Genomic DNA, 16,127 nt, shown 5'->3' with positions numbered 1-16,127 from the left:
CCTGTCTCACTCTTTACAAACTAGCTGTGCAGCATGTCATACATATTAAATTAGCTGATGACCACTTCGTTTCCCACTGAGAGCCGACAGTTATTTTTCAAGGTCACTATTTTTAGCTAAAACCGAAACATTTTGTCTGGTTTTCAACTGGTTAATAGACAGCGAATTCTGGATATTATTTTGATAATTTCTAAAATCTATGTTTGTGACAGGTGAACATTTGTACTTCCAATTATCCAAAAAATTGGAAGGAAAATCCTTGCAACACATTTTGATCCGAAATTTTGATAATGCCACTGAAATTTAAAGGCGCTGAAAGGGTTTCGGTTTGCCTTTACTTAAAGGCGGCAAACTGGCTGAAAGTTCTAGTCCGAATAATTAAAGTTCCAGCAATTTACTGTAAGAAACTTGTGGAAGGCTACCCAAAACGCTTTTTTGGTTTATGGGGTGAGTGCAGGTCGGTGGGTCCAGGTGAGGGTAAGAGTTCAGCACGGATTAGAAGGGCCGAGATGGCCTATTTCTGTGCTGTAATTGTTATATGGTTTGACCCAAGTTAAACAATTTAAAGGCAATGCTACGAAATACTAACAAAATGTATGTTAACTTCTGACCCACTGGGAAAGTGATGAAAGAAATAAAAGCTGAAATAAATCATTCTCTCTACTATTATTCTGACATTTCACATTCTTAAAATAAAGTAGTGATCCTAACTGACCTAAGACAGGGAATGTTTTCTAGGATTAAATGTCAGGAATTGTGAAAAACTGAGTTTAATGTATTTGGCTAAGGTGTATGTAGATTTCTGACTTCAACTGTACATGTACTTTATAATAAATTCACTTGGAACATTGAGCTTTTGAATTTAGAGGAATATGGGCAAATGGGATTAGCTTAGCATCTGGGTCAGCCTGAATGAATTGGACTGAATGATCTATTTTTGTGCTGCATAGCTCTATGGATCTATGAATAAAAACTTTAAAAATTGTTAGCTGTTCCATCAACATCCAGCTTTGCCTTGCTCTTTGTTCTTCTACGTTGTTAATTTTGGCATCAAATTTCTTTATTCATTAACCTCCATTGTCAGAGGAGTAATAGGTATCACAAAGGTCTGACAGTGTGGAATGGAGACTCTGCAGGATGCAAAATCTGGCTCCAGATCACTGGCCTGAATGTCTACTCTCTAAAAAGTACAGGATAAATATTACACATATTCAGGGCAAAAGAAATGGAAGCTGGAGTGGCTGTTTGTCCACTCAAAGCTGCTCCACATACAATAAGGTCATGAGGGCCTTCCCAGCATCCACCACAAGCGGGACTTCCCAGAGACCAAACATTTTAATTCCGATCTCCGTTCCCATTCTGACTTGTTGGTCAATAGCCTCCTCTGCTGCCAGGATGGTGCCACCCTCAGCACGGAGGAGCAACACCTTATATTCCATCTGGATATCCTCCAACCTGATGGCAAGAATATTGATCTCTCCTTCTGGTTATCAAATTTCATCCCCCTGCCCCCACACCTTCCTCTATTCCTTACTCTCTCCTTTCACTTCTTTCTCACCTGCCTATTACTTTCCCCTGGGTCCCCTCCTCCTTCCCGTTCTCCCTATTCTCCACTCTCCTCTCCTATCAGATTCCTTCTTTTCCATCCCTTGATCTTTCCCACCCACCTGGAGTCACCTAACACGTTCCAGCTAGCCTCCTTCGCATCCCCCCAACTTCTTATTCTGACATCTTCCCCCTTCTTTTCCAGTCCTGAAGAAGGGTCTCAGCCCCAAAACATCAACTATCTGTTCATTTCTATAGATGCTGCCTGACCTGCTGAGTTCATCCAGCATTTTGTGTGTGTTGCTCTTACCTCAACACTGAATTTCTGTTCTAATGCCATATCCCTTAATTCACTTAATATCCAAATTTCTGTAGGGTCATAGTCATAGAGTACTATGGCATTGAAGTAGGCCCTTCAGCCCATTTGTCCAATGCCAACTCAACCATCTGCCTAGTCCCACCTACCTGCACCCAGACCATAGCTCTCCAACCTCCTCCAAAGCATGTACCTACCTAAACTTCTGTCAATTGTACCCACATCTACCACTTCCACTGGCAGTTCAATCGACACTCGCACTGGCCTAAGAATGAAGTTTCCCTTCAGATTCATCTTAAATATTTCACAATTCGCCCTTAAACTCTAGTTCAAGACTCACTCAATTTGATATGAAAGAAAGCTTGCTGGCTTTCTATACCTCTTATAATTTTGTATGCTTCTGTAAGATCACCCTCATTTTCCTGCACTCCAGGGAGTAAAGATCTGAGCTATTCAGTCTATTGATTACTTGAATATACTCAGTTACTGGGCCTGGGTGAAGAATTTCGAAGATTCACAGTAACGTGAATAAAGAAACTACATTCAGGCAGAACAGATGATATCATCTTGGAGCACATTAAGTACAAAGAGCAGAGCTCACAGTAGCAGAGCTCACAGTAAAATACAAAGTTATCTTTACTGCCTAAATCTGAGGATTTGTGCTATCTGCAGCAGGCAATAAAGGCTTGTGCATCTGCACTCATCCCTCAAAGGGAAGGCTGACAGCTCAGGAAAAATGACAGGCTGAATTGTTCTACTCTTGACCAAACAGAGGTTTTGAAATTGTGATAGGTTTTGACGGAGTGAGTACAAAGAAATTGTTTTCTGCTATGATGAAGGACATATCCGGAGGCTGCCATTATCTAGTAGTCACCAAAACACACAAGAAGAAATTTAAGAAGGAACTTGTTTGCCTAAAGTTGTGTAGCTCAGAGGTGCTGTCAGAAATCAAAATCTTTGGTCAAATAAAACCATATGATATAGGCAAACAACAGGAATTCTGCAGATGCTGGAAATTCAAGCAACACACATAAAAGTTGCTGGTGAACGCAGCAGGCCAGGCAGCATCTGTAGGAAGAGGTGCAGTCGACGTTTCAGGCCGAGACCCTTCGTCCTGACGAAGGGTCTCGGCCTGAAACGTCGACTGCACCTCTTCCTACAGATGCTGCCTGGCCTGCTGCGTTCACCAGCAACTCTCATATGATATAGGAGCAGAATTAGACCATTTGTTCAGTAAGACCAAAGAGCTGATTGTGGACTTCAGAAAAGGTAAGACGAGGGAACATGAACCAATCCCCACAGAGGGATCAGAAGTGGAAAGAGTGAGCAATTTCAATTTCCTGTCTGTTACTGTCTCTGAGGATCGAACCTGGCCACAACATGTCAATGCAGGATATAGAGAAAGTAAGGTAGCAGCCATATTTCATTAGGGGTTTGAGGAAGATTTGGTTTGTCATCTAAAACACTCGAAAACTTCTATAGATTTACCATGGAGAGCATTCAGACAGGCTGCATCACCGTCCGGTATGGGGTGTGGGGTGTGGCTACACAAGATCAAAAGAAGCTACAGAGAGTTTTAAAAGTCAGCTTCATCATGGGTACTAGCCACCTTAGTATCCAAGACATCTTGTAAACACAAAATAATCTGCAGATGCTGGGGTCAAAGCAACACTCACAACACGCTGGAGGAACTCAGCAGGTCGGGCAGCATCAGTGAAAAAGACCGAACGACGTTTCGGGCCGGAACCCTTCGTCTGATCGATCTTTTCCACGGATGCTGTCCGACCTGCTGAGTTCCTCCAGCGTGTTGTGAGTGTCCAAGGAGCAGTGTCTCAGAAAGGCGGCATCCATCATCAAGGACCCCCACCACCCAGCACACGCCCTCTTCTCATTGTTACCATCAGGAAGGAGGTACAGAAGCCTGAAGGCACACACTCAGTAATTCAGGAACAGCTTCGACCCATCTGCCATCCGATTCCTAAATGGACATTGAACCCATGAACACTACCTCACTACTATTTTATTTCTGTTGAGGACTACTTATTTTAATTTAACTATTTAATATACTGAGGTGCTCTGGGGTGGGGGGCACGGTCAGCAGTCTGACCCAGCATTCCTAATGACCAGCGCTATTTATTGTTCTTGTGTTAAAATGCTTTTGTGGGATTATGGTTGAAGTTCATTCATTGTTACATTTTAGCCTGGGTTATACAGTTATACGGACCCCAAGACACTCCAGCCACGGGAGGGTGGGCAATGTGCCAGGCACCACCGATGCTGCCAGAGCACGAGGAAGACCAACGGGCCTCAGCAATTCGCGCCACAAGTTCCACCCTGAAACTCCCCAGATACAGTGGTACCAGCTGCCTGGAGCCTTACCTGGCGCAAATCAGACTTGTTGCATCGCACCATTGGGTGAAGCTCCACAGAGACAACGGTGTATCTTGCCCTGGCACTGGCAGGCCCTCCTCAACGTAACGCTGGCTGAGCACATGCCTGCAGGCTCTCGTAGTGGCTTTGGGGTGGCATTTCAAGCAGAAGCCGTTGGAGGAAGCCACGAGGGAAGAATTAAAGCAGAAGGGGGCGCTATATGGGAGAAAGCTTGGGGATATTTATAGTAGATCTCCGCCACTGTGCTTGGCATGGCTACCCGCATTTCCCTCCCGTGACCCAGGAAGAGCTTGCCCTCCACGCCTTTGTAAAGGCACTGACGCCGGAGTGCCTTTGGCAGCATGTTGCCTGACGTCATTGCTAGCCCAGGCACTGGCGGAGGTGGAGAGGGCAGAAGCAATTTTATCCCCCCGTCCCCCGGCGTTCCAGCTTTGCCCTGCATGCCGTGAGCTTGGGCTTGAGTCACTGAGGCAGAGGAGGAAACTGGTAAGGACAGATCTGACCAGCAGTGTGCCGATCCCACTGCATGCCACCGAGTGATCTCTGCAACACGTGTGGCGAGGCAGGCCATTTGGCTGGGGACTGCCCTGCAGGGGCACCACGTCACAGCCCAGCACAGCCAGCGGGAAACGCCAAGCGGGCGACGCCATCCGAGACCTCCAGCAGAATCCCACGATTGTTGTCCCTCTGCGTGGGCCGCTTGGGTGAAGAGCAAGGCTTATACGTGGACTGTTGTGGAGGGCATCAGATGCCGTGTGTTGGTGGACACGGGGTCAACCATCACTACCATCCGTCCGGGTGTCTTCCCAAGCACGGACCAGCCATCCCTGCCTGGGTGGACAACAATGATGATCCAGCTGGCTGCAGTCACCGGCAACTGTGTGGATATCAGCAGGAAGAGGAGGCTGTGCAATGCAGCGGGGAAAAACGTGGGGGAGCACGAGGTGTGGCTCACCGACATCCAGGGGTCCTGCATCATTGTCCTGGGCCTGCTGTCCCGCTGGGGGGCCTGCGTGGATGCGGCGGGGGCAGCACTCTATCTCGGGACTGAAGCCATGGCTCTCCGGCGAGGCAGCTCCAGGAAGCAGACCCAGTGGGAAAAGCAACAACCACAAACCCGCAGCAGCCAAACGCCAGGGGCACGTGGCGGTGGCTGCGCTTCAGGAAGCAGCTGGTGGTGAGGTAGACCTCCCCACCATTGACCAGCAGCTGCACAGCGAGCAGGTGAGCGATCCCGTGCCGGCCCAGCCGAGGGGGTGGCTGAGCGTGGGACGGTGGCCTGCCCTGGATCTGGAGAACGAAGCCTTACGCTCTCAGTGGGGGGGTGCTGGAGGGTGCGCAACGGGTTGCTGTTCTGGCGGTGGCAGTTGACCGACGGCGGCAGACATCCCCTGCAGTGGTCCCCCTGGAGCTCCTCATGGTGCTGCAGTCGGTACACGGGCTGGCCATTTCAGAGTTGGAAAGACGTTGGGCAGGCTGTGCGGACGCTTCTGTTGGCCTGGGTACAGGCAGAACGTGGAGCTGTTCGTGTACTGCTGCAACGCTTGCTTGTCCCAGAAGGGGCCGGGCCGCCTGCCTAGGGTGCCAATTCAGCAGTACATGGTGGGGGCACTAGTATGGTTTCACTGTCCCTTCCAGCAGAATGGTCTTTCTCTGGAAGCCGCTGGAAGGGGTTGTGACAGGTGCTCAACCACATCTCCGACGTGGTATATCGGGTGTGGTTGCCTGAGCGACGGAAGGCAGTCGTATTGCACCAGGACTGGCTGGCACCGTATCGGCCCTTGGCCCTCACTGACCCAGTTATTCACATGTGTGTTTGTGGGTCACCCTGACAGTAACCGGGTGTGTAATAATCACCTCCCCTGCCTGAGTGTGACGGAGTGGGTTCTCTCCCTGGGTCATAGCACTCAGATTGTTTTTGTGCTTGTTGCAATAAAATGGCTGTTGAGCTGAACAAGCTTTGCTTGTCTGTCATCATGGGCCAAACACTCGCCACAATATGTATATACTTACTGGAGTTCATTTATTTCTATACTTGTTACGTATTGCATGGCACTGCTGCTGAAAAGTTAACACATTTCACAACATATGCTGGTGATATCAAACCTGATTCTGGCACTGATTCCATTCCGTCGATCCAGTCTGCTCCACCATTTCGTCATGGCTGATCCATTTTCCCTCTCTGCCCCAATCTCCTGTCTTCTCCCCGTATCTTGACATGCCCCAAACAATCAAGAATCTATCAATAGCTGCCTTAAATATACCTAATGACTTGGCCTCCGCAGCTGCCTATGGCAATAAATTCCACAGATTCACCACTCTCCAGCTGAAGAAATTCCTCCTCATCTCCATTCTAAATGGATGTCCCTCTATCCTGAGGCAGTGTCCTCTGGTTTTAGACTCCCCCACTATAGGAAACTTCCTCTCCACATCCACATGATGGAGACCTTTCAGCATGTGGTAGGTTTCAATGAGATAAGACCATAAAATTATAAGACATAGGAGCAGAATTAGGCCAATTTGATCCCCCCACTTTCTGTTGAATTCCGGTGAGTACAGGGCCAGAGCAATCAAACATTCCTCATATGATAAATAGCAGCACTAGCAAACTTTTCTGCAGGATGCTAGTCCCCCTCCAGTTCAAGTGCAACCCGTCCTGTTGGAACAGGTCCCAGCTTCCCTGGATCAAGGCCCAATTGTCCAGAAACATGAAGCCCTCCCTCCTGCACCAACTCCTTAGCCACGTATTTAACTGCATTATTTTCCTATTTCTAGCCTCACTAGCACGTGGCACTGGTAGCAATCCCAAGATTGCAACCCTGGATGTCCTGTCTTTCAACTTTGTACCTAACTCCCTAAATTCTCTTTGCAGGACCTCCTCCTTCTTCCTATCCACGTCATTGGTCCCTACATGAGTCACGACATCTGACTGCTCACCCTCCCTCTTGAGAATACCGAGAACTCGATCCGAGATATCGCAGACCCTGGCACCAGGGAGGCAACAGACCATCCGGGATTCTCGATCTTTCCCACAGAACCTCTAATCTGTCCCCCTAACTATCGAATCCCCTGTCACTACTGCTCTCCTCTTTTCCCTCCTTCCTTTCTGAGTCCAGTCTCGACGCAACCACTGCAACTTGTCCCTGGTAGGTTGACTCCACCAACAGTATCCAAAACAATATACTTGTTATTAATCAGAACGGCCACAGGGGTGCTCTGCTCATTCTGTCTATTCCCCCTCCCTCTCCTGACAGTCACCCAGCTACCTGCCTCCTGACTTTTAGGGGTGACTATATTCCTGTAACTCCTGTCTATTTCTGTCTCTGCCTCCTGAATGATCCGAAGTTCATCCAGCTCCAGCTCCAGTTCCCTAACTTGGTTTGTCAGGAACTGCAGCTGGATGCACCTTTTACAGGTGTGGTCATCAGGGACAATTGTGCTCGCCCTGACTTCCCACACACTGCAAACGGAGCACTCGACTGCCCTAACTGCTGCCTCCATTACCTACTCCTAAATTAATTAGAGTAATTAAAGGAACTTACCCGGCCTTACCTCACTGGGAGCAGGCTCGTCCTCAGCCTCTGCTCTCCGAAGCCTCTCGAGCCAAAGCCTTCCTACTCTGTCTCCCACTTCTCCATTCCCCGCTCCGTTAATCTGCTCGCTTTTTAAACTCTCCCGCTGTCTCACGGGTTGACTTTCACGCGCTTGCGCAGTCGTGCCCCGTTCAAACTGCCGAAGATGGACTCTAGATCGTGGTCTCGGGGGTGGGGGGGGGCTTGCTATTGCTTGTGTGGTGGGTTGCGGGGGTGGGGGTTGGGTTGATGTTTTGCTGCTGCTTGTGTGAGGGAGGGGGAGGGGGCTTTGGGGTTCTAACATTTTTCTGTCATTCATTCTCTGGGGTTTTTCTCTCCGTTTCATGGATGTCTATGAAGGGTAAGGATTTCAGGTTGTATAGTGTATACATTCTTTGATATTAAACTGAACCATTGAATTATTTTTGATAAAAGTAACATCTGCTATTGTTACTGAATTGCTAAACTTCAACAAACTTCTGTAAATAACTTCAAATGGGCCTCACTTTTGCCAGATGAGCTTTTATGAAAAGAACATCCAGTCTGATCGATTTGGGGTTGTTAAAATTTATATTGAATGAAAAATCTGCACTGGCGAGATGTTGGATAATGTTTGCTCTTCCATTCAGCTGAAATGCACAGTTGCATAAAATTTGACAGATCTTATCTTTAAATGATTGTAGCAAAAGTTAAGTTAAACATGTTCTGTGGTCGGCCATCTGCATATCATTATGTGACCTGCAACAATGGGCACTTCACATTATGCAAACCCAGCTCTCTTCAGGAAATTCCTACAGGTCAGTCCTTCAAAGACCTTAACCTGGTTACAATTAGACTGAAAGCATGGGATATTTGATTACCAGAATTCAAGAAACACTGCTTTTCATTCAAGCTCAGACATATTGTTTTGGTTACATCCTTTAGCTCAGCAGAAACCACCCAGCTCGTATCATGCACAGGAAGGGCATTACCATTCCAATAGAACGAGCTGGAAATAAAATAGTGATATAATATCTCTTAACTTTTTTATGTCTGAGGCAATCTTAAGGCATTGGTTTTATTAACTGAAAATGGATACATTTTCTCCGTTTTGTGATTCCTATTCTAAAAGGGCAATAAACACTAACTTCTTTAATGGGAAGATGAGAAAGAAAATGGTTATTTCCGACTGTATAGCCTCCAATCTGAAGGCATGAACATTAGTTTCTCTAACTTCCAATAATTTTTCCTACTCCTCCTTCTCCCCTTTTTCATTCCCTATTCTGGCTCCCGTCTTACCCCTTCTCTTCTCCTCACCTACCTATCACCTCCCTTTGGTATCTCTCCTCATTCCCTGTCTCCCGTGGTCCACTGTCCTCTCATATCAGATTCCTTTTTCTTCAGTCCTTTATCTTTGTCACCTATTACCTCTGGGCTTCTCATTTCACTCCCTCTCCCCCATCCACCTACCTTCCTCCTCACCTGGCTTCACCTATCACCTGCCAGCTTGTACTCTTTCCGTTCCTTTCACCTGCTTATTCTGGACTCTTCCCCATTCCTTTCCAATCCCGATGAAGGGTCTTAGCCTAAAACATTGATATTCCTACCCGTAGATGCTGTCTGAATTCCTCCAGCATTTTGTCTTTGTTATATATGTATAGAACACAATAGCACAGAAAACAGGCCATTTGGCCCTTCTAGTCTGTGCCGAAACTTTATTCCGCTAGTCCTATTGACCTGCACCCAGTCCATAACCCTCCAGACCTCTCCCATCCATGTATCTAACCCAATTTATTCTTAAAACCTAACAGTGAGCCCGCATTTACCACATCAGCTGGCAGCTCATTCCACATTCCCACCGCTCTCTGAGTGAAGAAGTTCCCCCTAATGTTCCCCCTAAACCTTTCCCCTTTCACCCTAAGGCCATGTCCTCTCGTATTTATCTCTCCTAATCTAAGTGGAAAGAGTCTACTCGCATTTACTCTGTCTATACCCCTCATAATTTTGTAAACCTCTATCAAATCCCCCCTCATTCTCCTACCCTCCAAGGAATAAAGTCCTAACCTGTTCAATCTTTCCCTGTAATTCAACTCTTGAAGACCCGGCAACATCCTAGTAAATCTTCTCTGCACCCTTTCAAACTTACTGATATCCTTCCTATAGTTAGGTGACCAGAACTGCACACAATACTCCAAATCTGGCCTCACCAATGTCTTATATAACCTCACCATAACATCTCAACCCCTATACTCAATACTTAGATTTATGAATGGCAGGATGCCAAAACCCTTTTTGTTATTCTGGACTTCCAGCATCTGCAAAACATTTTGGTGTTAAAGAAAAAAGAAACTTTTGTTGTTGCACAGCACAGTAACGTTTAGGTATCTGGAAATCGAGGCATAGGTGACTATATTTCTGGAAACCGATATCAATAGCAGAAAGGAAGACAGTTGTGAGGGTTCAACTCAATTCAATTCAAGTTTAATTGTCATTCAACCATACATGAATACCCATGAACACAGACAAACGAGACAGCATTACTCCGGAGTCAAGGCATAAATCACAGTACCAACAGTCACACACAGCACAAAGCACACGTAGCACATACAAGATGGCAAGCACATGTAAAACACAGCCACGCAAAAAAATAGGCCAGGCGCAGAGTCCATGAATGCCGCAGAAATCTGCAATAGATCACAGCACAGCTTGTCTCCTGCTGAGTGAACACTTGGGGGGGGGGGGAGGAGGGGAAGCACCGACTCCAACCTGGCCCACCCTGGTGGAGTGCACTGGCTCCGACACCTCTCTCCTGTCAGCTGTAAACAGGCGGCACTGCGGCTTGAGGTCCTGCGTCCTTGAATGTCGCAGAAATCCGCAGTGAATCACAATACAGCTAGTCTTCTGCTGAGCAAGCACTGGGGGACAGCGCCAACTCCAGCCTGGATGCTGTGCCACACCAGCTTTGACGTCTCTCCCTCAGCGGTTGTAAACAGGTGACTTTGCCGCTTGAGGCCTAGTCCTTGCTGTGACCGAGGCCATGCAGCTCCCCTGCCATCCAGCACTGCTGACCGCCAATAAATCAGTGAATTGGATTTGCAGCAGGTCAGTCGTCTCAGCTACCAGGATGCCTCTGTAGGTGGTTCTTGTCTTCAGCCCTACCATCTTCAGCTGGATCATCAATGAACTCCATCAATCATAAAGTCATAACTAGCGATGATTGCTGAGGATGATGCAATGTTCAGCGCCATCTGTTGTCGTGGCTATCCCTCGAGGTCGAGGGTGATGGTCTTCATTCTGAAGTGGCCCACAGAGTGAAGACGCCTGTATGTGTATTTGTTTAACGTGTACTTGATGTTGCACTCCAAGAAGCACACAATACTTCACAAATCAACCCACTGATTCCAATGGCATGGAAACCACGACGATTGGAGCTGATGGATTGTTGCAGCCTTCACCCGCCTTCACAGCCGTTGAGTTTGAAGTAACTTCCTCTGCCTGTTCCACCGTTGAGGTCTTGGCTGGATTGTTCTTTGTCAGGGACCTCACCCTTGACCTTACCGCCATGGGTGACCCTACCAGGAGCATAGCTCCAGACGGCATTGCTCTCGGGATCACAGGACCTCACAAGCTTCTCCACCGTGACAAGGTGACAATCCACAGAGAAGCAGTGCCACCTGTAACTCCTCTTAGAATGAAACAGTCTCCATCAAAGAGCAGCATGATCTAGACCTAGGTGATAAGTAACACCTAGGCCAAGCAAAGATGATAACCACAAGAGGAAATCCAGGTATCACACTGCCAACATTTAATGGCTTTACCTCCACTAATCTCCCACTATTAATGTCCTGAGGGTTAACACTGGCCAGAAAGTGAATTGGAGTCACCATATACACAAGCAAGAGAAAATCTGCAGATGCCGGAAATCCCAGCAACACACACAAAATTCTGGAGGAACTCAGCAGGCTGGGTAGCAACTAGGAAAAGAGTACATTCAACATTTTTCAGGTCAAGACATCGACTGTACTCTTTTTCTGCCTGACCTGCTGAGTTCCTCCAGCATTTTGTGTGTGTTTCACCATATAAACAAAATGGCTGCAAGAGCAGGTCAGAGCTAGGAATCCTGTGACAATATCTACAAGGCTTAAGTCAGGATAGAAAGGAATACTCTCTACCTGCCTGGAAGAGTGCAGTTTCAACAACACACTCTTCCAGTGCTGTATCTTTTGATGATTCACTGACCCAGCCCTACCAAATTCGGTTGCCATTCAGTAAGAATCTCACCATTATATGATGGCTAGACTTAAGTATTGGAGGAAGAAAATCTCACCAAGACATCTGCATGTTGCCCCTGCACAAAACTGCATCTTACTCTTTCTGCGATCGAGCTCTCGTGAGGCGTTGATTCATGATGCAATGATGGTAACATCTGTATAACCAATGAATACGAGGTCATGGGGAAAACAGTTGCTTTGTAAATCCCCAGGTTCTCCTTTTGGCTTCTGAGCTTAGGGAGCAAAGTGATATACAGCTCAGCTTTGCTTTCTCTGGGTTATTGGGAGGGCAGGAATTGGAGTAAGTGATTTGCAGGCTAGAAGCTCTCCTGTAATGCACGGAGCAAATATACACAGCTTCAGTGTCTTTCACAAAATCTACTTGTGGCATACCTAGAGAGATTGGACAAGGCCCTCACAGTGAATATTCAATATCAGCAAAACCAAAGAACTGATTATTTGCTACAAGAGGAAGAAAACAGAGGGCCATGAGCCAGTCTTCATTAGGGGATCAGAGCTGGAAAGGTTCAGTCTCTTCAAATTCAAAGTTCAAAGTCTCGAACAGTCCTTCCAGGTGAGGCAACACTTCATCTGCGAATCTGCTTAGGTCACCTATTGTGTCCGCTGCTCCTGATGCAGACTCCTCTACATCGGTGAGACCCGTCGTAAATTGGAAGACTACTTCGTCAAGCACCTCTGCACCTTCCTGATGGCCGAGCATTTTAATTCCAATTCCCATTCCTGTTCCGACGTGTCAATCCATGGCCTCGTCTAGTGCCAAGATGAGGCAACCCTCAGGATGCAGGAATAACACCTTATATTCCATTTGGACACCCTCCAACCTGAAGGCATGTATGTCGATTTCTCCTTCTGGTGAACAAAATTCCCACCCCCTTACCTCTATTCTCCACCCGGACCTTTTATTTCTTCTCACCTGCCTGTTACTTCATCCTGGGTCCCCTCCTCCTTCCGTTTCTCCTATTGTCCAATCTCATCTCCTATCAGATTCTTTCTTCTCCAACCCTTGACCTTTCCTCCCACCTGGCTTCACTTATCATCTTCCAGCTAGTTTCTTTCCCCTCCTCCCCCACCATTTAATTCAAACATCTCTCCCCTTTCCTCTCAGTCATGAAGAAGGGTCTTGGCCTGAAACATTGAATATTTACTCTTCTCCATAGAAGCTGCCCAATCTGCTGAGTTCATCCAGCATTTTGTGTGTGTTGCTTTGGATTTCCAGCATCTGCAGATATTCTTATGTTTGTGAAAGTACATTTATTATCAAAGTACATATACTATACAGTACTGTGCAAAGGTTTTAGGTTTATATAGCTAGGGTGCACTGTAATTATATGTATCACACTACACTGCTGCTGTAAAAAAAAACAAATTTCATGAAACCTGATTCTGATATGGGTCTCTATTGTGGACTGAGAGTGGGAAGGTGGCAGGGAGAGGGGAATCGTGGCTGGGAAAAAGGGGAAGGGAGAAAGGAGGGAGAAGGAAGCACCGGAGAGACATTCTGTAATGATCAATAAACTAATTGTTTTCAATCAAATGACCTTGCCTGTTCTTTCAGGGCTGGGTGTGTCATTTGCATCCGTGCCACCACTCTCACATCACCCCCACCACCACTCCTGCCAGATTTATAAACTCACTCTCCACTCCACATTGACAAATACAGTACTGTGCAAAAGTCTTAGGCACCCTAAGTATATATATGTGCCCAAGACGTTTGCACTGTCCTTTATATAAACTTGAGATTCACCTCCTTATAGGCAGCCGCAAAACAAAGAAACCCCATAGAACCCATCAAACACCCAGTGTGCAGGAATGCAGGATAAAAAACAAATTGTGCAAGCAATAAAAGTAAGCAAATAACATTCAGAAGTTCACAAAAGTGAATCCACAACTATGAAGCGTGAGGGGATCCAGGAGTGCCCCTATTAACTGTTTGGAGAGAGACATGTATCATTAATGGTTTGTTTAGAAAGGAGAGAGAGACAGTTATTTACCACCGATATGTTGCTTTTGAAAAGAAAGGAGAGAGAGACGAAGATTAACAGTGGACTGTCACTTTAAGGCATTGGAAATAACTTTGGATTTCTACTGAGTTTGGAGTTGGAGACAGCACCGAGCAGCTCGAAGGTTGCTATGGTGACCAAAGGCAGATTATTGATGTTACTTTCAAGGACTTGTTGCCTGCTTGCATTCCTTTACAGACAAAGGAGGGAGGGACTCTTTGAATGACAGGTGATGCTCAGCCTGGTGAAATAAATGGGAGGTCAGATGGTACAGACCTCAGGACACATGATCTGGACACTGAATGAGCATTGTTGTACCCGCAGAGAAAGTGGGTTTTGGAGGATCGATCAGGCGGACCGATCCAAATTGCTATTCCAGCGGTGAAGAAGGGGTTGACTGGTGGGGAGTTGTCTATGTGTCCATCCTTGCCGGGGTGATAGCTCCACCACAGGAAAACCGGTCCCCCTGGTTAAAGTCACAGTCGGTGACTTGTAAAGGATTTCGGAGGACGACGAGAAGATCGACGGCACAAGCTCACCTGAAGACTCAACTCACTCTCTCTCTCTCTCTGTCTCACTCTCCATCACTACTCAACTAAACACCACGAACTGAACTGAACTGAACTTTACTCAACATCGTAAGACTGTATCTTTTTACCCCTAGATTTAAAGAAGCTGGGTTTTCATACATATATATTCCACACTTACTTTATTATATAATTATTGCTAACCTGTGTGAATTATTTACCTTGATATCACTGTATTGCGTAGTTACTAATAAATATTATCAGTTGTTAGCAATATGAGACTCCAAAGTGGTTTCTATTTCTGCTGGTTCTTTATTCCCAGCACGGGGTACGTGACAGAAGCCAGTCATCACTTCAAGTGATTCGGGAGCCCATTAGTTGCAGGCCACAGCTCCAGTTCAGTGCAGAGATGAGTAAACCTCATAGAGCAGCGAGCTGAAGACTGGACCCCACCTCTCCTCTGGCTCCAATACCCTGACTTTTCAACCTGGCCCAGCGCTTAAACTGGCCAAACCTTGGGTCGTTTCTCACTCTCCAACCCTGGCCCTGCCACCTCGATACGTCTCGGGCCCAAATCCTGCTGCCTCGATTCAATTCGTACCCATCTTTTCCATCGAGCTTTCCTTGTCACTTTGATATCAGGATATCTGTCCTGGGACCAGCACCTAAGTGCCATCACAAAGAAGCCACAGCAGCACCTCCATTTTCTCAGAGGTTTGCACAAGTTCATCATGTCATCTGAAGCTTTGACAAATTTCTATAGATGCAGAGCAGACAGCATGCCAGCCTGGTATGGAAATACCAATGCCCAAGTGTGGGAAAAACCTACAAACAGTAGTGGACACAGCCCAGCCCGTCACAGGAAAAGCCATTCCCATCACTGGGCACATCTACAAAGATCATTGCCAAGAGAAAGTGGAATCCATCATCAAGGATGCCCACTAACCAGGCATCAAGGCCATGTTCTCCTCTTGCTACTGGGCAGGAGGTACAGGAGCCTTAGGTCCCACACCACCAGGTTCAGGAACAGCTATTACCATTCAACCATCAGACTTCTGAACCAGCATGGAAAACTTCACACACCTCAACAATTGCTGAAATGATTCCACAACCCATGGACTCTCTTTCAAGGACTCTACAATTCATGTTCTCAGTGTTATTTATTTATCTATCTCCATGGAACATATTGGTTTGGAAGATCCTGATGGAAGTCGATGGGACTAGGTAGAATAATTTTTGACATGAATGAGATGGGGTGGTGTCTGTTTCTGTGCTATAGTGCTCTAAGAAGCTATGACTCTATTCATGGATGAGAATTTCTGCAATACTATCTGAGCTTCAGGATCAGGTTGGCAGAGCGTGAGATATTCAGAGATGGATCCTGCGATGCTGTGAAGTTTTACTTCTCTTATACAGCTGAGAACTGGTCCGAGGCTCAGAGTTTTCGGACCGTCTCAGAGTCGGACTGTGGTCGGATGCTTCCAGGATGCTGCATCAGCACGTTG

The sequence above is a fragment of the Mobula hypostoma genome, chromosome 2, assembly GCF_963921235.1.
Source record: "Mobula hypostoma chromosome 2, sMobHyp1.1, whole genome shotgun sequence".
Lineage (NCBI taxonomy): Eukaryota > Metazoa > Chordata > Chondrichthyes > Myliobatiformes > Myliobatidae > Mobula > Mobula hypostoma.
The sequence above is the reverse complement of the archived record's forward strand: the minus strand, read 5'-3'. Positions refer to the sequence as shown.